Consider the following 16789-nt stretch of genomic DNA (forward strand, 5'->3'; position numbering starts at 1 on the left):
TCTATACAACATCCCCCAGCAACCTGGGGGCATAGAAGTCACTGCTGAGATTTATAAAGACTCATGCCACTGTCAGGTCAGCCAGTCAGTGGCTGTTTGAAGGACCAGAAGTGAGGGGATTGCAGAGTGCTTGGGAGTGCGGGCTGAGGTGGATTACTCTGGCACATGTGATGTTGCAGTAACAGACAGTACTGAGGAGGGGGAAATTTAGAAATGAATATGCATGTGAACTCTTAGCTCTAGCCTGGGTACAACAGAGAAATGTCCATCTCTTGACATCGGTCATGTCAGGCATCAGGGGACTCTGGCTAGGAAATAGCTCCACAGACTTCCAAAAAAGCTTCTTGCATCAGTGGGTACAGAAAAAAAATCACTATTATAAAAGCTACTAGCCTTCAATGAATGCCAAACTTTGTGTTTAAACTTTTTGCTTATTTTATTTCATTTACTTAACAATCATACATAAGTAGGATTGTTATAATTTTACAGATAGAGAAACCAAGGCTGAGAGAAGTTAAGTAATGTCTTCTGTTAATGTAGGTTGTAAGGGGAGACCTGGGATTTTAGTCTAAAATCAGTGTGTTCTACCACCACATCTCCTCCTCCCCCCTTGCAGGTACAAATTTTGGTCCTCTGGGATGAAAAAAAATCTCTAGACACCTGAAAAGAGGACAAGAAATAAGCAGGGACCATCAAAGAAAATAAATGGCTTAGAAGTAGAAGGAACAAGACAGAGGTCAGGGCTTTCACTGGTTCAAAAACAAAATCACTTCATTAATTACACAGCTACCTCACTAACAGCTACACCACAAACAGTGGAAAGAAGGTCTGTGTTGCAGACATCCATGAACTGCTGGCTATGAATGACTTTAGTTCCAATGCAGAGTTATCTTTTCTTTTCCCTTTACTTCCTAAATACAGTTACAAGTCTGTGAGTGGGCCTTGCGACTCCTCTACAAGGTCGGAGCAGCTGGGGTTGTTTCTTCTACATGTTATCTCTAAATGATTAAGCCGCTGACTTTCTGAACTGTAACAATCAGATAAGTGAAAGCAACCAGGCACGGAAGTCTAGCTGAAGAAAAAAAAATTTAACCAGAAAATTTTGTTGATTCAAGTATTTGTTATCCATGGTCCTGTGCTTAAGGGTACAGCACTAAAAGTGGATCAGGCATTTTGTTGTCTTGCACTTGCTAGTTTAGTGACAGGAGACAGTGAGAAATAAAACCACTCTTTCCAGCCAGTGCCAAGCGATGGGCATCTCTAGAAACCAATGGCACATGCGCAGTAAGACCGGGAGTAAGAGAAAGTCTACCACAAGAAGCAGAAGTATGAGTTGGGACAGCCTGCTGCCAACTAAAATTGGCCCTTGTTGTATACACACAGTTGAGTTGGAGGAGGCAATAAGGAGTACAGAGCCCTGAGATTGGATGTGGGGAACTTTTCCCTGAGTCTCTGAGTGTTGACCTGGCACAACAAGGGTCATTGATGTTGTCTACAATGTATCCAACAGTGGGCTGGTCTGCGCCAAGACCCTAGTGAAGAACTGCATTGTGTTTATTAGCAGCACACTGTAGCCACAAGTCACACATTAATCCTCCCCCCCAAGCCATGCGAACCATGTAACATTTTCAGATATACCTTCTGGAAGAGACTATATGGCTGGAGACTGAATTCACTTGACCACTGATTCAATCAGTTGTGCCCAGGAATGAAATCCCAGAAAGAACTCATACTGACACTCAGTCAAACTTGGTGAGCACACTGATAATGGGGAAGAGTGATGTGGACCAACTTCATAAGGAGTGGGAGCTGGGTGGTGGTACACACCTTTAATCCCAGCACTCAGGAGGCAGATGCAGGCAGATCTCTGAGTTTGAGGCCAGCCTGGTCTACAGAGGAGTTCCAGGACAGGCTTCAAAGCTACACAGAAAAACCCTGTCTCAAAAACCCAAAGCAGGGAGGGAAAGGAGGGAGTGGTAACTGCATTCCTGACTGGCTGCCCCAGATCTTGCTCTGATTTGTATTCCCTATAACAAAATATAATGTAAACTGTAATACATAGGGTTTTTGCTGATTTCTATATGTTCTAGATGTTTATCAGTGTTTGGGGACTTACATCATAAGAACTCCTCAATATTAGGTCAGTCAGTCAGAAATGCAGGTGGCCATGGGTCACAGATATCATTAAAAGTAAGTGAAATCCTTTTGTTTTCGTTTTAAGGATTTTTTCCTTAAATTTTTATATGTATGGGTGTTTTGCCTGCATGTATGTCTGTGCACCACATGTGTGCAGTGCCTGAAAGGCTAGAAGAGGGCACTGGACCACCTGGGACTGGAGTTATAGACAGTTGTGAGCTGCCATGTGGGTGCTGGGAACCAAACCTGGGTCTTCTGGAAGATCAGCCAATGCTCTTAACCTCTGAGCCATCTCCCCAGCCCTGTAATTATGATCTTGGGCTCCATGCCTTAAGCCTGTGTGGCATCTTCACTAACTCTGAGTAGTCCGTGTCAGAACTGAACTAATGATATACTGATATTGATAACTGAACTATACCACAGACTCATCTTGACACTTGTGTATTGTGCGCACTGAGTTGAAAAAGGCTTTGATGATACTTGGGCGTATTCAGCACAGAAATTTTAATTCAGAGAAAAGAAATGTAGGAAGCCTGTGGAGGTGGCTCAGTCAGTAAAGTGCTGACCATACTAACAGGAGGATCTGAGTTCAGATCCCTAGAAGCCATTAAAACACCAGGCAGTTGTGGTAATCCTAGTGTTGGGGAGGCAGAGATAAGAAGGTCACTAAAGCTCACTTTTAGACAGCCTCACTGAATTGGAAAGCTCATGGTTTAGGAGAGACCCTGGCTAAAAAACATATGAGGCAGATAGCAATAGAGGAGCAAATAGTGGAAGGCACTGTCCATAAACCTTTGGCCTAGACACACACATGAATAACTACATTTGCACATACCACACACACACATATACACACAGAGAGGGGGGGTACAAAATTTGAATTTAATGACTACATTACTGATCTTGCAATAGACTAGAAAAACAATGTTAACATTGCCAATGGCGAAGCTTGAGCTGGGTGTTCTAGGAGGAAAGCTCACTGTCTTGTCCAGGAAGTTCTTTATTCGAGGGCAGCAGTTGGCATCAGTAAACGGGTGCTCATCTTAATCTGCTGGTGACGGTAATCATGATGTCTGCAAATTGGCCAAAAGTACAAATGCATTCAAAGCTAGAGTTATCAAACCAAATTATTATGACACATTCAGCTGCTGATTCCATGAAACTTGTGATAGTGCAGTGGCTCAGCAACCTATAGAGGTGTAGCCACTGAAGACATGGTGTCACTGCTTTAGAAGAAACCCAAGGAATGATAGGCTAAATTTTCAGAATTTGACTACCTCCCAGAAGTATATAAAATGCTTCCCTTTACAGGGAAATTAGTAAAATTCATGAGGTGGATATATTTTAGCACCATCTCCACATAGTACATTGGAAATGGAAAGGGGCAAGGCCTTCTGGAATGGGATGTGATAAGAAACCTTGAGCTATTTTATTACAGCCTCAATCCCTGATGATCCTCTACTTTACATTTGACAGCACCCAGAGGCATCTCTGTGAGGAATCAGCCCAGGAATTCCATGGCCTGGCTTTACCCTATGAATTAATGAACAGTTACCAACTGCTTGCATCCCCCCAGCGTCTTCTAATTTACTAGAAACAATGAGTAAGAAGCAATGCAGAGAAATTGCTGAGGCTGACTGGTAGCTAATGGTATCCCAATCCAGCTAGTTATAGTAACTTGGAAAATACTGTATTTGACTGACATTCATTTATTCTTATAAATCATCCAGAATTGTTTTCCTTACCAATCATAATGGTATTATTCCTTTTGCACTTATGGAGACTGACAGTCTGTTTGCTGGATGCTAATTAACTTAGTTTCAAATTTCAAAATTACAGTTCTTCACTGAATAAGACTTGGCCAAGGGCAACATAAGGCTAAGAGGATGATCTCCAGAAAAAAAAATAATTGGTATGAAATATAAAAACAAAACAAAAACAAACATTTTATATTTCTGGATATTTCTTCAAGCGTAAATAACAAGTGAAAATATTTAATCTAATTACTAAATCTTGAAGTGAATATTTTAGCATTTGAGTCATGACTGTCCCCATCACTCCACTCTTATTCTAGTTCCAGTTGATCAGATAATGACTCCAGGGGACACAGGCAAAAGGATGGCGTCTCCTGCTCTCCTCGGTCTCTAGATTAGGGCTGTAATTTCATCTCTCAATGAACAGGTCACTAGCACACCACTCATCAGTCATAATCTCATGTTATAAAAACTCTGTAGACATGTCAGTGGAAGCCAAGATGCCCTTCCCCATCATCACACCTCACAGTCACAGGGTGAGTACTGAGGTCCATGTGCTGTAAGCTGCTCATAGGCCTGCTCATAGGAACCGTTTCTATGTCCGTGCAGAGGATATTATCATAGCAAGAGAATATTACCTTGCTGGCTGTACTAGTAGAGTAGGGGTGATACATGGTTAGTGGTGAGGTGCTATCCCATTCCCAACTCTGGTACAGAAGCTCTGAGGACATTCCCATTGCAAGATACACATGATAACAATGAAGAACTCTATAGTTCTGGTGAACATGGAGTAGGTATATAGTATTGTGAAAAGTAATGATGACATTGGGGAACAAATAATTGAGAAGGGATTGGTAGCTCCATGGTTGCAGAGCATCCAACAGATGAAAAGAGACAGTAAGTGTCAGAATCATCCAAGAATAGCCTTGATAGGACTTTTTTTTTTTTTTTTTTTTTTTTTTTTTTTTTTTTAGTTACCCCTGGGTGTCTGCAAGGTTATGTCTGTACCAACTCAGGAGCAATTAAGGTGGGTAGTAGAGATATTGTCTATCAGCAAAAGTAGCTGAGCCTTGTGGAACAAAAAAACACAACTTCTGGTCAAATGCTACTTGAAAATAGGCTTCTCTGACATGAGGGAACAGGATGGCTGAGTTGAGGGAATGATGGAGTGGAAGAAAAATGAAAGAAATATCTTGATACAGGGAGCCATTATGGGGTTAGGGAGGAACCTGGTGGTAGGGAAATTCCCAAGAATCCACAAGGATGACCCCAGCTAAGACTCCTAGCAATAGTGGAGAGGGTGTGTGACCTGGCCTTCTCCTGTGATCAGATTGGTGAATACCCCAACTGTCATCATAGAGCCTTCATCCAATAAATGATGAAATTAGATGCAGACACTCACAACCAAGTACCATGCTAAGCTCCGGAAACCCAGTCAAAGAGAGGGAGGAGGGAATATATGAGCACGGGACATTAAGATCATGACGGGGAAATCTACAGACAGCAGAACGAAGCTTGTAGAACCTCATAAGCCTCCATGGGACCAAACTAGGCCTTCTGCATGTGGAAGACAATTGGACTATCTGAGAGACCCCTGGCACTAGGACTAGCTAGCATGAGCTACGTTGTGGGAGCCCATTCCCTATGGTGGGTTGCCATGCGCATCCTTGATTCATTGGGGAGGGGCTTTGTCCTGCCTCAACTTAATGGGCCAGGCTTTGTTGATTCTCCAAGGGAGCCTTTACCCTTTGGGAGGAGTGGATGGAGGTGGACTGGGGAGGAGGTAAGGAGGGGGTGGGAGTGAGAACTGTGATTAGAATGTTCAATGAAATTAAAATAAGTAAATAAATAAATGAAACAAAAAATAAAATTGGCTGACCCAGAGGAACTTCTAGGGGTAAGGCTTCAAAAGCAAACCATTGTCATCACAGTGTACCCAGGTGTTATGGGTAAGCAATAGCATGCCCCATCCAGAAAGGCTGGAAGGAGCCAGAACCCAACCCTGAATGGGTATAGAGTACAACTGCAAGTCTCCATAAATGTGAAACTGCTCTTCAAACACACACACACACACACACACACACACACACACACACACACACACACACACACACAGGAGTTTGTGCAGATAGATGTGGGGGGTGGGGGTGACTGGAGGAAGCTTCTTCATGGGCTGGACGAAGGGCAGCTTCATAAAGATTCAGAGGGGATGCCTAGGAAATAGCAACAGGTGAAAATCAGAAAAAATCTGAGCAAAATATCAGAGGCAGAAGACTTCACAGATTTAGAAATGGCACAGGATCAATGCTATAATAATCTATTAGCCAAATGCCTAGTATTTAATAAGAAATGTGCAGATATGCAAAGAAACAAACATGTAACTCCTATACAGAAAAGGCAGCAAAAAATATTTCTGAATAAAACAAAAACAGCTATCAAATAGGATTCAAGAACTAAAGGAAATCCTGTTGAAAGAATGAAAAGAAGGTTTAATAATGAGGGTTCCACAAAGAGAGTATTAATACAGACATGATAGTGGCCAGTTATACATGTGTTGACATGACCAGGCTAAGTGACACCTAGATAGCTGAAGGTGCATCAGTCCTGAGCATGTCTTTTGGAGGAGAATATCACTTGAAACAGGACAGTGAAGGAAGTCTCCCTCATTAGTGTGGGTGGACATTATCCATCCTGTAGAGATTGGACACAATGGAGAGGCAGAGAAGGCTGCTTTACCCTTTCTGGCCTTTTCCTGCTTGAGAAATCAGCACCCATGGTTCTCAGGCCTTTGGTCTAAGACCAGAATGTTACCTGCTTCCCTGTGCCTTTGTGTAGCTGGAAGGTCATAAGCTTATCAGCATCTGTAAGCTAAATCTTTCCATAGTCACAGATCCTGGTGGAGCTGGTTTTGCTGGGGAGTCTGAACTCTCTGTCTCTGTCTCTCTGTCTCTGTGTCTCTGTCTCTGTCTCTCTCTCTCTCTCTCACAACACCCCCCCACACACACACATGAGCAACCATTTCCTCAGAAAGAGCCAAATGGAAATTCTGATATTGAAAAGCACAAATAGGCACCAGCTAAATGGTTCCGCAGTTAAGAGCATTTAATGCTTTTTCTGAGTACCTGGGTTTGTTTCCTAACACCTAAATGGCAGCTCACAAGTGTGTGTAAATCCAATTACAGGAGATCCAATGTCCTCTTGAGGTCTCTTCCAGCACCATGCATTAACACACAGTGATGTATGTATACATGTGCACATAGATGTACAAGAAAATACTGAAATCATTTTTGAAAATAAAAGTACAGATGTGGGTGAATGGGACATGATTCATTGGCGAAGTTTTGCCTAGTATATATGAGGTCTTGGATTTGATTTCTAGCACTAAATTCTAACATTATCTATGTACACTTACTTGGAGAAAGCAAATTGGAGTATTTACTTTAGGAGTTCAGGAAATATATGAGTTAGGAGAATAAGCCTTCAAAGTTAGAAGGAAGTCAATAGAAAGAATAGAATCTGGAAAATAGCAAGGCTGTAGAAGAAGAATGAGGAGGGAGGGAGGGAAGAACAGTTTCACAGAAATTGGGTCACTCAAACACAGCAACAGTGGTGGTGGAAAGGGAAAAGAGGGGAAGGCTAAGGCCAGTGCTGGAGAGGGAAGCACAGACTCATTCCACAGGGGGCTGGCACTGCTCACTTCATCCTGCCATGGCGGCTTCCCTGTGGCAGCACACAATCTTTGCTCTTTGCCTTTGCACTCTCTGCACTTGCTTCTGTCCCCTCTCTCCTCACATCCATCCTGTGAATATCTATCCATGCTTATTAATGAGAGAATTTTTTCAGGTAATATCAATACATGTTATCACAAGTTAGTACACTATCCTAAGTGTCATTTTATCTAGTTTTGAAAAACACAACAGCTGAACAGTTAGGTGTTTAATGGGTATTGATGTAACTTGAGACTACCAAGCCTCCTGCTCTAACTGAATTCAGCCTTGGGCCTTGGATTATGGTTCCTAAAATCATGTTCTAAATGTTTGGCCTTCTTCTCTGTGTGTGCTCCTGCTCACGTGTGTGATTATCAAACATCTGACAAGACTTTGATCCGGTGACTGCTTTTTCCTTAACAAGAATGAAGATCAAGTGAGCAGTGCTCTACACATCTTTGCCTCACAGTCACAATGGAAGGACTGTTTTCTCCTCTCTTCCTTAGATCACTGAACAAACATCTGGAATTGTGGCCATGGCTGTCTCCACACCAGGCAGAGATCTTTCATTTGCAGTGTAGTGTGTCTGCTCACAGCATGGTTGGTTGGATCTTGTCACCTCAAAAGAGGATGCTAGAGAACAGGAGAAAGAGAAGGAAAAGGAGAGGAATGCAATTGATAGGAAGGGGAGGGGAGAAGATGGGGGGGGGAGTTGAGTGTAGCATGCTGTAAAAGCTATGTTGTCCTTTATTTAAGAAACCATTATTAATTGAAACTTTCTGTTTTGTGAGAACTTTTGGAAGTGGCCAATTTAACACATACAATGTGTTATACACCAAAATAATTCAAATGCAGCCATCTAATTACTTTGTGGGGCCCAAACATGTTTTTTTTTCTGAGTTCTTTCTTCCCACATACTTTAGCCATTTATTTAAAAAGCTAACTAAATAGCTCAAAAAAATTCCTAGAGGCAGGGAAAAGCAGACAAAACACAAGATCTGAAAATGTCTGTCTCTATTTGGGACATGATTCTACAGGGAATTCTTAAAACTCCTTCAGATGGGCAGGAATCCATGGGAATGACTGACTAGAACATCTGCCTGTAACACCCAGAGGCAGAGAAGGACAAAGTCTGGCATTGGGCATCTATTCTTTGAGCTCAGAAGGAATGAGAACTCCTAGGTTGTGCTGAATGTGGTTTATCTGCATTCTAGAACATTCTATCATGTAATCACAGTGGGAGCTTTTTGTGTGGATGGATCTTGGACTGTGTGTAGGTTTCCTGCAGCTGCTCCTGTGAGTCCTTCCTCCAGCTCTTGATTGGAAACACTTGGATCTGAACTATTGCATATACACCTGGGAGGTGTAATATAAAGGAAAGATGATACATTATCATAAGATGATACATAAGATGATACATAAGGGTATTATATAGTCCTTCATTAAATAAGAGTATAATGTGTCTAGACTTTCAGCACTCATGACAGTGCAAGTCTAGAACATTTCCTAGGCCTTAGATTGTTCTGCAAGAAAGCTAGGGACATCAAGAGCAGAACAGACAACAGCCCAGACAACCAAGTCACACTCTTGACCTATGGCAAAGGGGATCTTAAGGTTGAGCATGTAGCTCAGAGTACCAGTACATGCCCATTCCTAAAGCTTTGGATTCAGTTCCCTCATACCGATCACCCCCCTCCTTGCTAGGAAAGGGGTTCTTTTAGAAACCTCAAGTCATAACAGAGCATTAGAACTTCATAATGTTAAAGCATTAAATAAGAACAGTATCATCCAATGAATATTCAGTATGTGGCAGGTATTGTATTAAGGGTCTTCCTTGGGTAAGTACTATCATTTCCCAAAAGATGAGGGTAAGTTACCAGGTGGCAGCCCTTGTCCAAGCAGGAATGAGTCTCAAGGCTAAGCCTGTTTTACACTGACAGATGCAGTTCATATTCTGTGGCTTTAAACTCCAAGCTTAAATAGAGTTCCAAATGGAACAAGAACAAAAGAATGACTTCATCCTAAAAGGATCCAAGACAAACGAAAGGAACAGAAGAGGTCAAAGCTGTCTTGTACAGTTCACCAAGAGAGCAGGTGTATCGAAGAGGAATAATCTACAGAAATGGCATGCAGAGCCAGCCCTAACCTGGGTCCATATCCCAAACCACAAAGGAACAAACAGGCCAGACATGTTTGCAGCATGTGGTGGATGTATAAGGAAGCAAGATCGAGCATTCAGTTTTGTATTGTTTTGTATTTGTGACTCAACCTGTCTAGTGAAATCATCATTCCATTCTCAGATCCTTCTGGTTTTACCTTGCCCCAAGAAAATCCAAATGGGAAGACTGGAGATTTGTGTCAGAAATTCCAGGGAACCACCGGCTTCTGCCCCCAGCGTCATAGTGCTGGCTATCAGGCATTTATATACTCCTTTATTACCTCCATATTCGTTTCTGAAGCTTAGCTCATGTCTAGTCTATTTTATCACCATCTTTGTAAGAATCGGCTATTTAGAATAATCACTTCTCTGCCAACCCTTCCTGCCACAGCTATATTGCAAAGGGGAGGGTGGTATTTAAAGCACTGACTTCTATTATCTTATACTCATCACTAACTGGCTCCCTTCTCTGAAAATGCATTTAGTTTAATTGGTTTTCAGGTAAGATTTCAGAAAATTTCAATTTCCTTTTCTTTGCAATCTCATTGTATGAAACCAGGTCTCCTTTGAATTCTCCAGGACTCAGAGCAGCCTCACCCTGTTTGCTCCCAATAGTTCTGCTCCTCTGCAAATCCTTCTTTCTCCTAAGAATATGGGATCCTGGGGGGAACCCAATATCAAGCTGTTTGAACAGCCTCTCAGAAGCTTCCAAAGGATACCTGATTAGGAGGATATCTGTTTTTGTTTTATTTCGGGGGAGGTGCTCAGCCTATATCCTCACACAAAAGAAAACCCACCTTTTACAGTTCCATGTCATTTCTCCATGCTAACATTGTGGGAAACACCCACAAAAATTAAAAGTATTAATTTTTTCAGAATTGCCAACTGAATAATGTTTCATTCTTTTTATTTGAAAGTAGATTTATAAGGAAAGCTATCTTGTAAATCTCCAGGAAACCTCAGAAGTTTTGAGTGAGAAAACTGTAGGGATATTTACAAATTAAATGTATCAGAGAAGCATGTTCTTTCAATTATTACCTAGAAGGCAATAGCAGACTCCTCCCCAAAAGTTGTTCACTGATCTCGACACATGTGCCATTCTGTGTGCTCAGACAAACATACACACATTCAGGAACACACACACACACACACACACACACACACACACACACACACACACACACACACACACACACACACACACACACACACGGGACTGTATCTTTTCCTTCAGGAAAAATAAGAACCTGTCTATTTTTAAAGATACAGTGTGTGTGTGTGTGTGTGTGTGTGTGTGTGTGTGTGTGTGTGTGTGTGTGCCTGAGTGTATGCTGTGTGTATGCAGTGCCCTAAGGAGGCCAGAAGGAAGAATAAGCATTGAGTCACCTGAAATTGGAGTTACAGTGCCTATGAGCCTCCATGTGGGTTCTGGGAACTGAGCACAGGTCCAATGTAAGAGCATCCAATGCTTTCATCCCCTTAGTAATTTCTCCATTCTTGATTACCAGCTTTCTATTCTTTCCCTTGCAAATGGCAGCCCATCAGTACATAAATTATCTCTCCCATTGCCTCCAAGACACTCTGGAATAAAATAATAAAAGAACCCAATCCTCAAAGTCTGCCACATCATTTGGGGCAGGACTGAAGCTCTCCCCCCTGTATCTAGGCTAAACAAGGTGTCCCTCCCTAGGGAATGGGCTCCAAAAACTCTTTGAATCCCCATGGGAGGCCTCACCCTCTCTGAGGAGTAGATGGTTGTTGGGATGGGGAGACAATGGGGGGCATGGGAGGACAGGAGGGAGAGGGAGCTGGGATTGGTATAGAAAATAAGATTGTTTTTAATGTAAGAAAAATTAAATAATAAAAAATGTTGTAATCATAAAAACCTAATCTTGCAATTTCAGCAAATCTATTTCTAGTACTTCGTAGTATTTTCCCACATTGAGTTATTTTAAAAGTATTGTTTCCAACTTAAGTTTGTGGGAAATTTCCTCCTGTTGCTGTTTTATAGGTCTACTCATACCACCTTGACTGCTGCTATACTTTCCCAAAAAGACCCTGAAAAGGCCCAAGGAAACCCTTTCTAGACATGGTACACACAGCAGTTTTCTGTCTTCATTCTTGGCCTGAATGTTGTTTTTACTTTCCAGAGGCTGTTAGGAGCCATCAGATAAGAAGGGTTGAGGATTTAAGTTTCAAAGAGCATAAAGTATATATCTTCTCTGTATATTCATTTTGAGTAATGAAGTTGTCGTGCCATTTGCAAAGAATAACATTTAAATGTCTATCCAAGCAGATTCGAATAGAAACCTAGTTTTGGTTGCATTAGGAAACAAAATGCATGCATGTGACTGGGTTTCCTCAGATATAACACAGCCATAATTCACTCAGGCATGTAGCACATAGTGAACACTGGGACATGGGCTGACAAAGTAAAGGAGACAGGACATCACCTTGTCCTTGGAATGATAAGGCCCAAGTGTGGAAACAGACATTTGGTAATTTAGAATTTGTGACTTTGTTCAAGGAAGGATCAATTAGGAAGCCACATGGTATGAGGTGAGGAGGAGGCAGGCATGTTTCCTTAACTATGCCTGGAGTCCAGTAAGACCAAGAGACGTGGAGAAAGGCTCGAAGTAGGCAGGACAGACATGCACGTGTACAAAGAACAGCAGCTAAAGGAACATAAACAGGATGGCAGAGAACTAAGACACAGACAGACCAGTCAGATGATACGTCCAGATCACTGATGATGACAACACTGGTGACAGTCACACTTCACCAGTGTATGGTTAGAGGAGAAGTGAATGGGCAGGAAGGTGAGTCTGGAACATGTAGAGAAGGGATATACCTTTTAAAAAATAAACTGTGACATGTAAATACATGTAGGAGAGATATATGCAGTTATTATATATACAACTAACTGCAAACACATGTCAATCTTTGTAATCTTCACTTTAGAGATGGTAACTTCACAGTCAATATACACTCACCAGATGAAACTGCTCCAACAAATGGCTTCAAATGTCAGCAACAAATCTTCACTACTTTGTTGATTGGCATAAAAAAATGTCAGCTAGAGTGTTTCATTAGTAACATAAGTGGCTTTCAAACTTAATGAGTTGACTCTGGCCCATTATGCAGACACTTCTGGGACCACGTGGATAGAGTTCTGAGAATCTGCAGAGCCAGAAGCCTCTTACCTCTAAGAGTGATATTCAAGCCTAGAACCATCTGCTTTGCAACTTCACAGGGGAGTTGAGCCCAGATGAACTGAATGTTCCTGCTTTACAGCACTTCTTTCACACTGAGTGCCTTGTGAAAGCTTACACACTCATAAATGGAACTGACCATGGGGCAGCTTTTGTACTTACTTTCAAACAATGGCTGGACATGGCAGAATCAGGTTGAAGACTTCCTTTAGTTGTAACATCCTGCCTAGTGGCACATTTATGAGGGGGGTACTTATAACTTTTACCTTTTCTAAGCATCCTAGTAATAGGTAACAGGTCTGACAAGAACATGAAGTTGAGATTGATCCAAGTTCATATCAGTTATAAATAACTGGATTAAAGCAGTGTACGTATGTGAGAACCAGAGCAATGCCAAGGATAATAGGTTTCTGGCATCTAGCAGCAGATAGACAAGAAACTGGAAACATCTGGTTGAGATGGAAGATTGTAGATTGGAGTTAGAGGCTGTGTGGGGGTTTGTGAAGTCTGGATGCCACATCTGTGCTTTGGGAGGCTTTGTTAAATGATATTGCCAAAGCTATGAACTCTGAGATTGCCTAGGTAGCCAGTGATGTAGAAGGGGCCTAAAAACTGTGAGATATAAGTGCTCAGTACTGGAACACACAAGCCAATGATGAGCATGATGTTGTTTTAGTGTTTATGTAGATTAACAAAACCTAAGCTCCTCTTCTGACAAGCTCCTCTTCTGACAAGCTGTCTTTATTGAGGACATTTGATGGGCAAACTGAGATGGAGAACCTCTGAGGGTGCTTCAGGGGAATCCCTGGATGGTGGAATGGGATCACAGGACCACTGTGCATGACATAAGAGGAATACTGCTTGCTATTCAAAGGGATGAAGAACACAGAATAGATAGCTCAATGTCACAGTGAAGGCCAGGAAAGGGGTTTAGTCTGTTCATTTGTGCTTGCTTGTTCCAGTTGCTGTGCTGTATTGGAAGTGGCTGAAGGGGCCACTGAAAACATCTCCCCCAAGAATCTGCATAAAAGTGTAAGCTGGCTTTAAAATTAAGTTGTGTTTATTTTCCATAGATGTTGAGGGACAAAAATACTTACAATTTATAACCAAATTATTCATTTTAAATGACCCTATTGCATTATTTTAGAATGAAACTATGCTTTAATTAACAAAATTTGTTCATTGACAATTTCATGCATGTATATAATGCATTCCACTACTCCCATTCCTCTGCCCTCTTTGTCTCCCTCCCACCCTTGTCACACTTCCTCCTCTCTAGTAGTCCCTTTTCCACATTCATGTCTCTTTGTTTTGTTGTGGCCACTGAGTTTAATCAAGGTAGTCTCTACAATCATAGATGTAGGACTATCCATTGGAAGCTGATGGGCTTACCAATGATCACACAACTGAAGATAGTGACTCTCTTGCCCTAACACCCATAAATACTCAGTAGTTCCCCAGGGAGGGGTAACTCAGGAGCCCCTCCCACATTTGCAACGAACTGCTGTCGAGTCTTGTGCAAGCCCAGTGAACGAAAGCCATAGTTGCAATGCTTTCATAATTGTGATGGCTGTGGGATGCCCCAAAGATAGTGTTGTGCAGTCTGTCTCCCTGTCACCTGGCTCATATGTTCTTCCTGCCCTCTCTCCTACAGTGTTCCTTGTGTCTTAGAAGGGGTGGTTTGATGTCCTGTGTAGGGCTGAGCACTCAGTTATTATTTATTCTCAAAACCTTGAGCAACAGCAAGTCCCTGCATTCATTCCAGTTTACTGCAAAGAGAAGCTTCAGCAATCAACGCTAAGAGGAGCCTTTGTTTATGGGTATACACATAATTATTTCTAAAGCAGTTTGGTACCATGACAAATTAACAAAACCATAGAAAACCCCACCCCTATCCCCAGGTATATAATCTTGGTTGCTGACCAGAGCTATATAGCAAGGCTCTATTGCTGAAGATAACACACAACTTTGGTTAAAGAATATAAAGAAATGATGCTGGAACTGACCTGGAAGCTTCCTTCCTGCTGACCAGTGTACACGGTGCTAAAAGATGCTATGTAGTCTGCTGAGAGAGAAAATACATTTGCAGCCTTATTTGTCAGTGAACTACGAGAACTACAATGATTACATGGTAGGCAAGATATGGCCATGTGTGAAACAGGCTTTTGACTAGGTTTATTATATATCAGGTATGAATTTTCTCCTGTGGAGTAGGCCACAAATCCGACTACAGAGCAGTTAGTTATCCCCTTATCAGCAGTACCATTATTGCACACATGGGTACATCTTGCCTAGCATGTCATCATTGCAGTTCTCATGGTTTACAAATGCATGACTGTTAACGTCTTTTCTCCCTCAGCAAACTGCATAGCACCTGTTGTAATCTAAGAAAAGCAGTGTGTGAGAGAAAGATGCCATGAAACAGGGTTCAAGTAGAGAGGTTTTTTATTAGGGAAAGGGATCATAAAAAAGGGGAAAGAGGAGTGGGGAGACCAGCCTCCAAAGATAGGAGCAGCAGGAGAGAGGAAAGAGGGGGGAGTAAGGGGGAGAGAGAGAGAACAAGCAGAACAGAGAGAGGGAGAGAAAAAGAGAAAGGGAAGGATGGGAGGTGGGCAGGGTCTTTTTAAAATGAATATGCACAGGTGGTGCTCTTAGCGGCTGCAGCTGAGGGCTTGTCCTGTCAGAACCCCAAGGACAGGCCAGTACAGGTGTTTCTGTATTGCTGAACACTAACAGCACCTTTCAGCTCTGTGTACTTTTGTCAGGAGGCAGGAAGCTCCCAAGTCAGTACCAGCTTCATTTCCTTATGTCCTACAACAAAATGTATGCTTTCTTCAGCAATATGGTTTTAATGTATAGTTTGGTGGTCAACCAAGAACATAAACATAGGCTGTGCTGTTTGGGGGAGGCACTCTTAGGACCTCTCTGGCTAATAACTCATAGGGAGGTTATCTCACAGTCCTGGGCATTATGCTTGGAGCCATGCATCCTTCTTTACTATTACTCAAAATTCTGGGGATCATATTAAAGAAACCATAAAATAATGACATTAACTAAAAATGTATACATCATGCTTATCATGTGCTAAGTGCCATAAAGAATGGGTTGTTTTATATTATCCCGTTTTAAAACTTTATTAGGAAAATAATATTAGGGCCTGGACTGGTGGCCCAGGCTTGTAATTCCAGGTAATGATGAGGTTGAGACAGGTGAAATGCCAGTTCAAGGCTACCCTAGGCAATTTAGTGTGACTCTATTTCAAAATAAAATAAATGTATATGTTAGTGGTTTAGCTCTGTGGAAGAGTACTTGCCCAGTATGTGCAAGGCCCTAGAGTCAATTTTTCAGTACTAGAGGAGAAAGGAGGGGATGGGAATGAAGGGAAGGATGGAGGAAGGGAGGGGGGAGGATGGGAAAGAGAAAGGGAAGGAAGAGGAAGGAAGAGGACTGGGGAGGAAGGAAGGAAGGAAGGAAGGAAGGAAGGAAGGAAGGAAGGAAGGATCTACAAATGAAGGAACCATAATTAAGAAATATGTCCAAGCTTGCAAAGCTGCTAAACAAGACAGTTGTCTCAAGCCCTTAACAGGTTTTGACCTGGGAGGAATGACAAACTCGGCGAGTTGGTTTTTAGTATACAAGTTTTACTTCACACTTATGTCAAAGTAACACACAAGCATAAGCAAACAATCCTAAGAACCACAGACAATAGGCTCATAGCAGGGGGTACCTCTTCTGCAGCAGCTGCAGGTTCAGATTTCTGTTCCTCTGGATTCAGGCTGTTGAGTCCCTTGAGGGCCCTGTATCGTGTTCAGAATGGGAATT

The sequence above is a fragment of the Cricetulus griseus genome (assembly GCF_003668045.3).
Source record: "Cricetulus griseus strain 17A/GY chromosome 1 unlocalized genomic scaffold, alternate assembly CriGri-PICRH-1.0 chr1_0, whole genome shotgun sequence".
In the NCBI taxonomy this organism is placed as follows: Eukaryota; Metazoa; Chordata; class Mammalia; order Rodentia; family Cricetidae; genus Cricetulus; species Cricetulus griseus.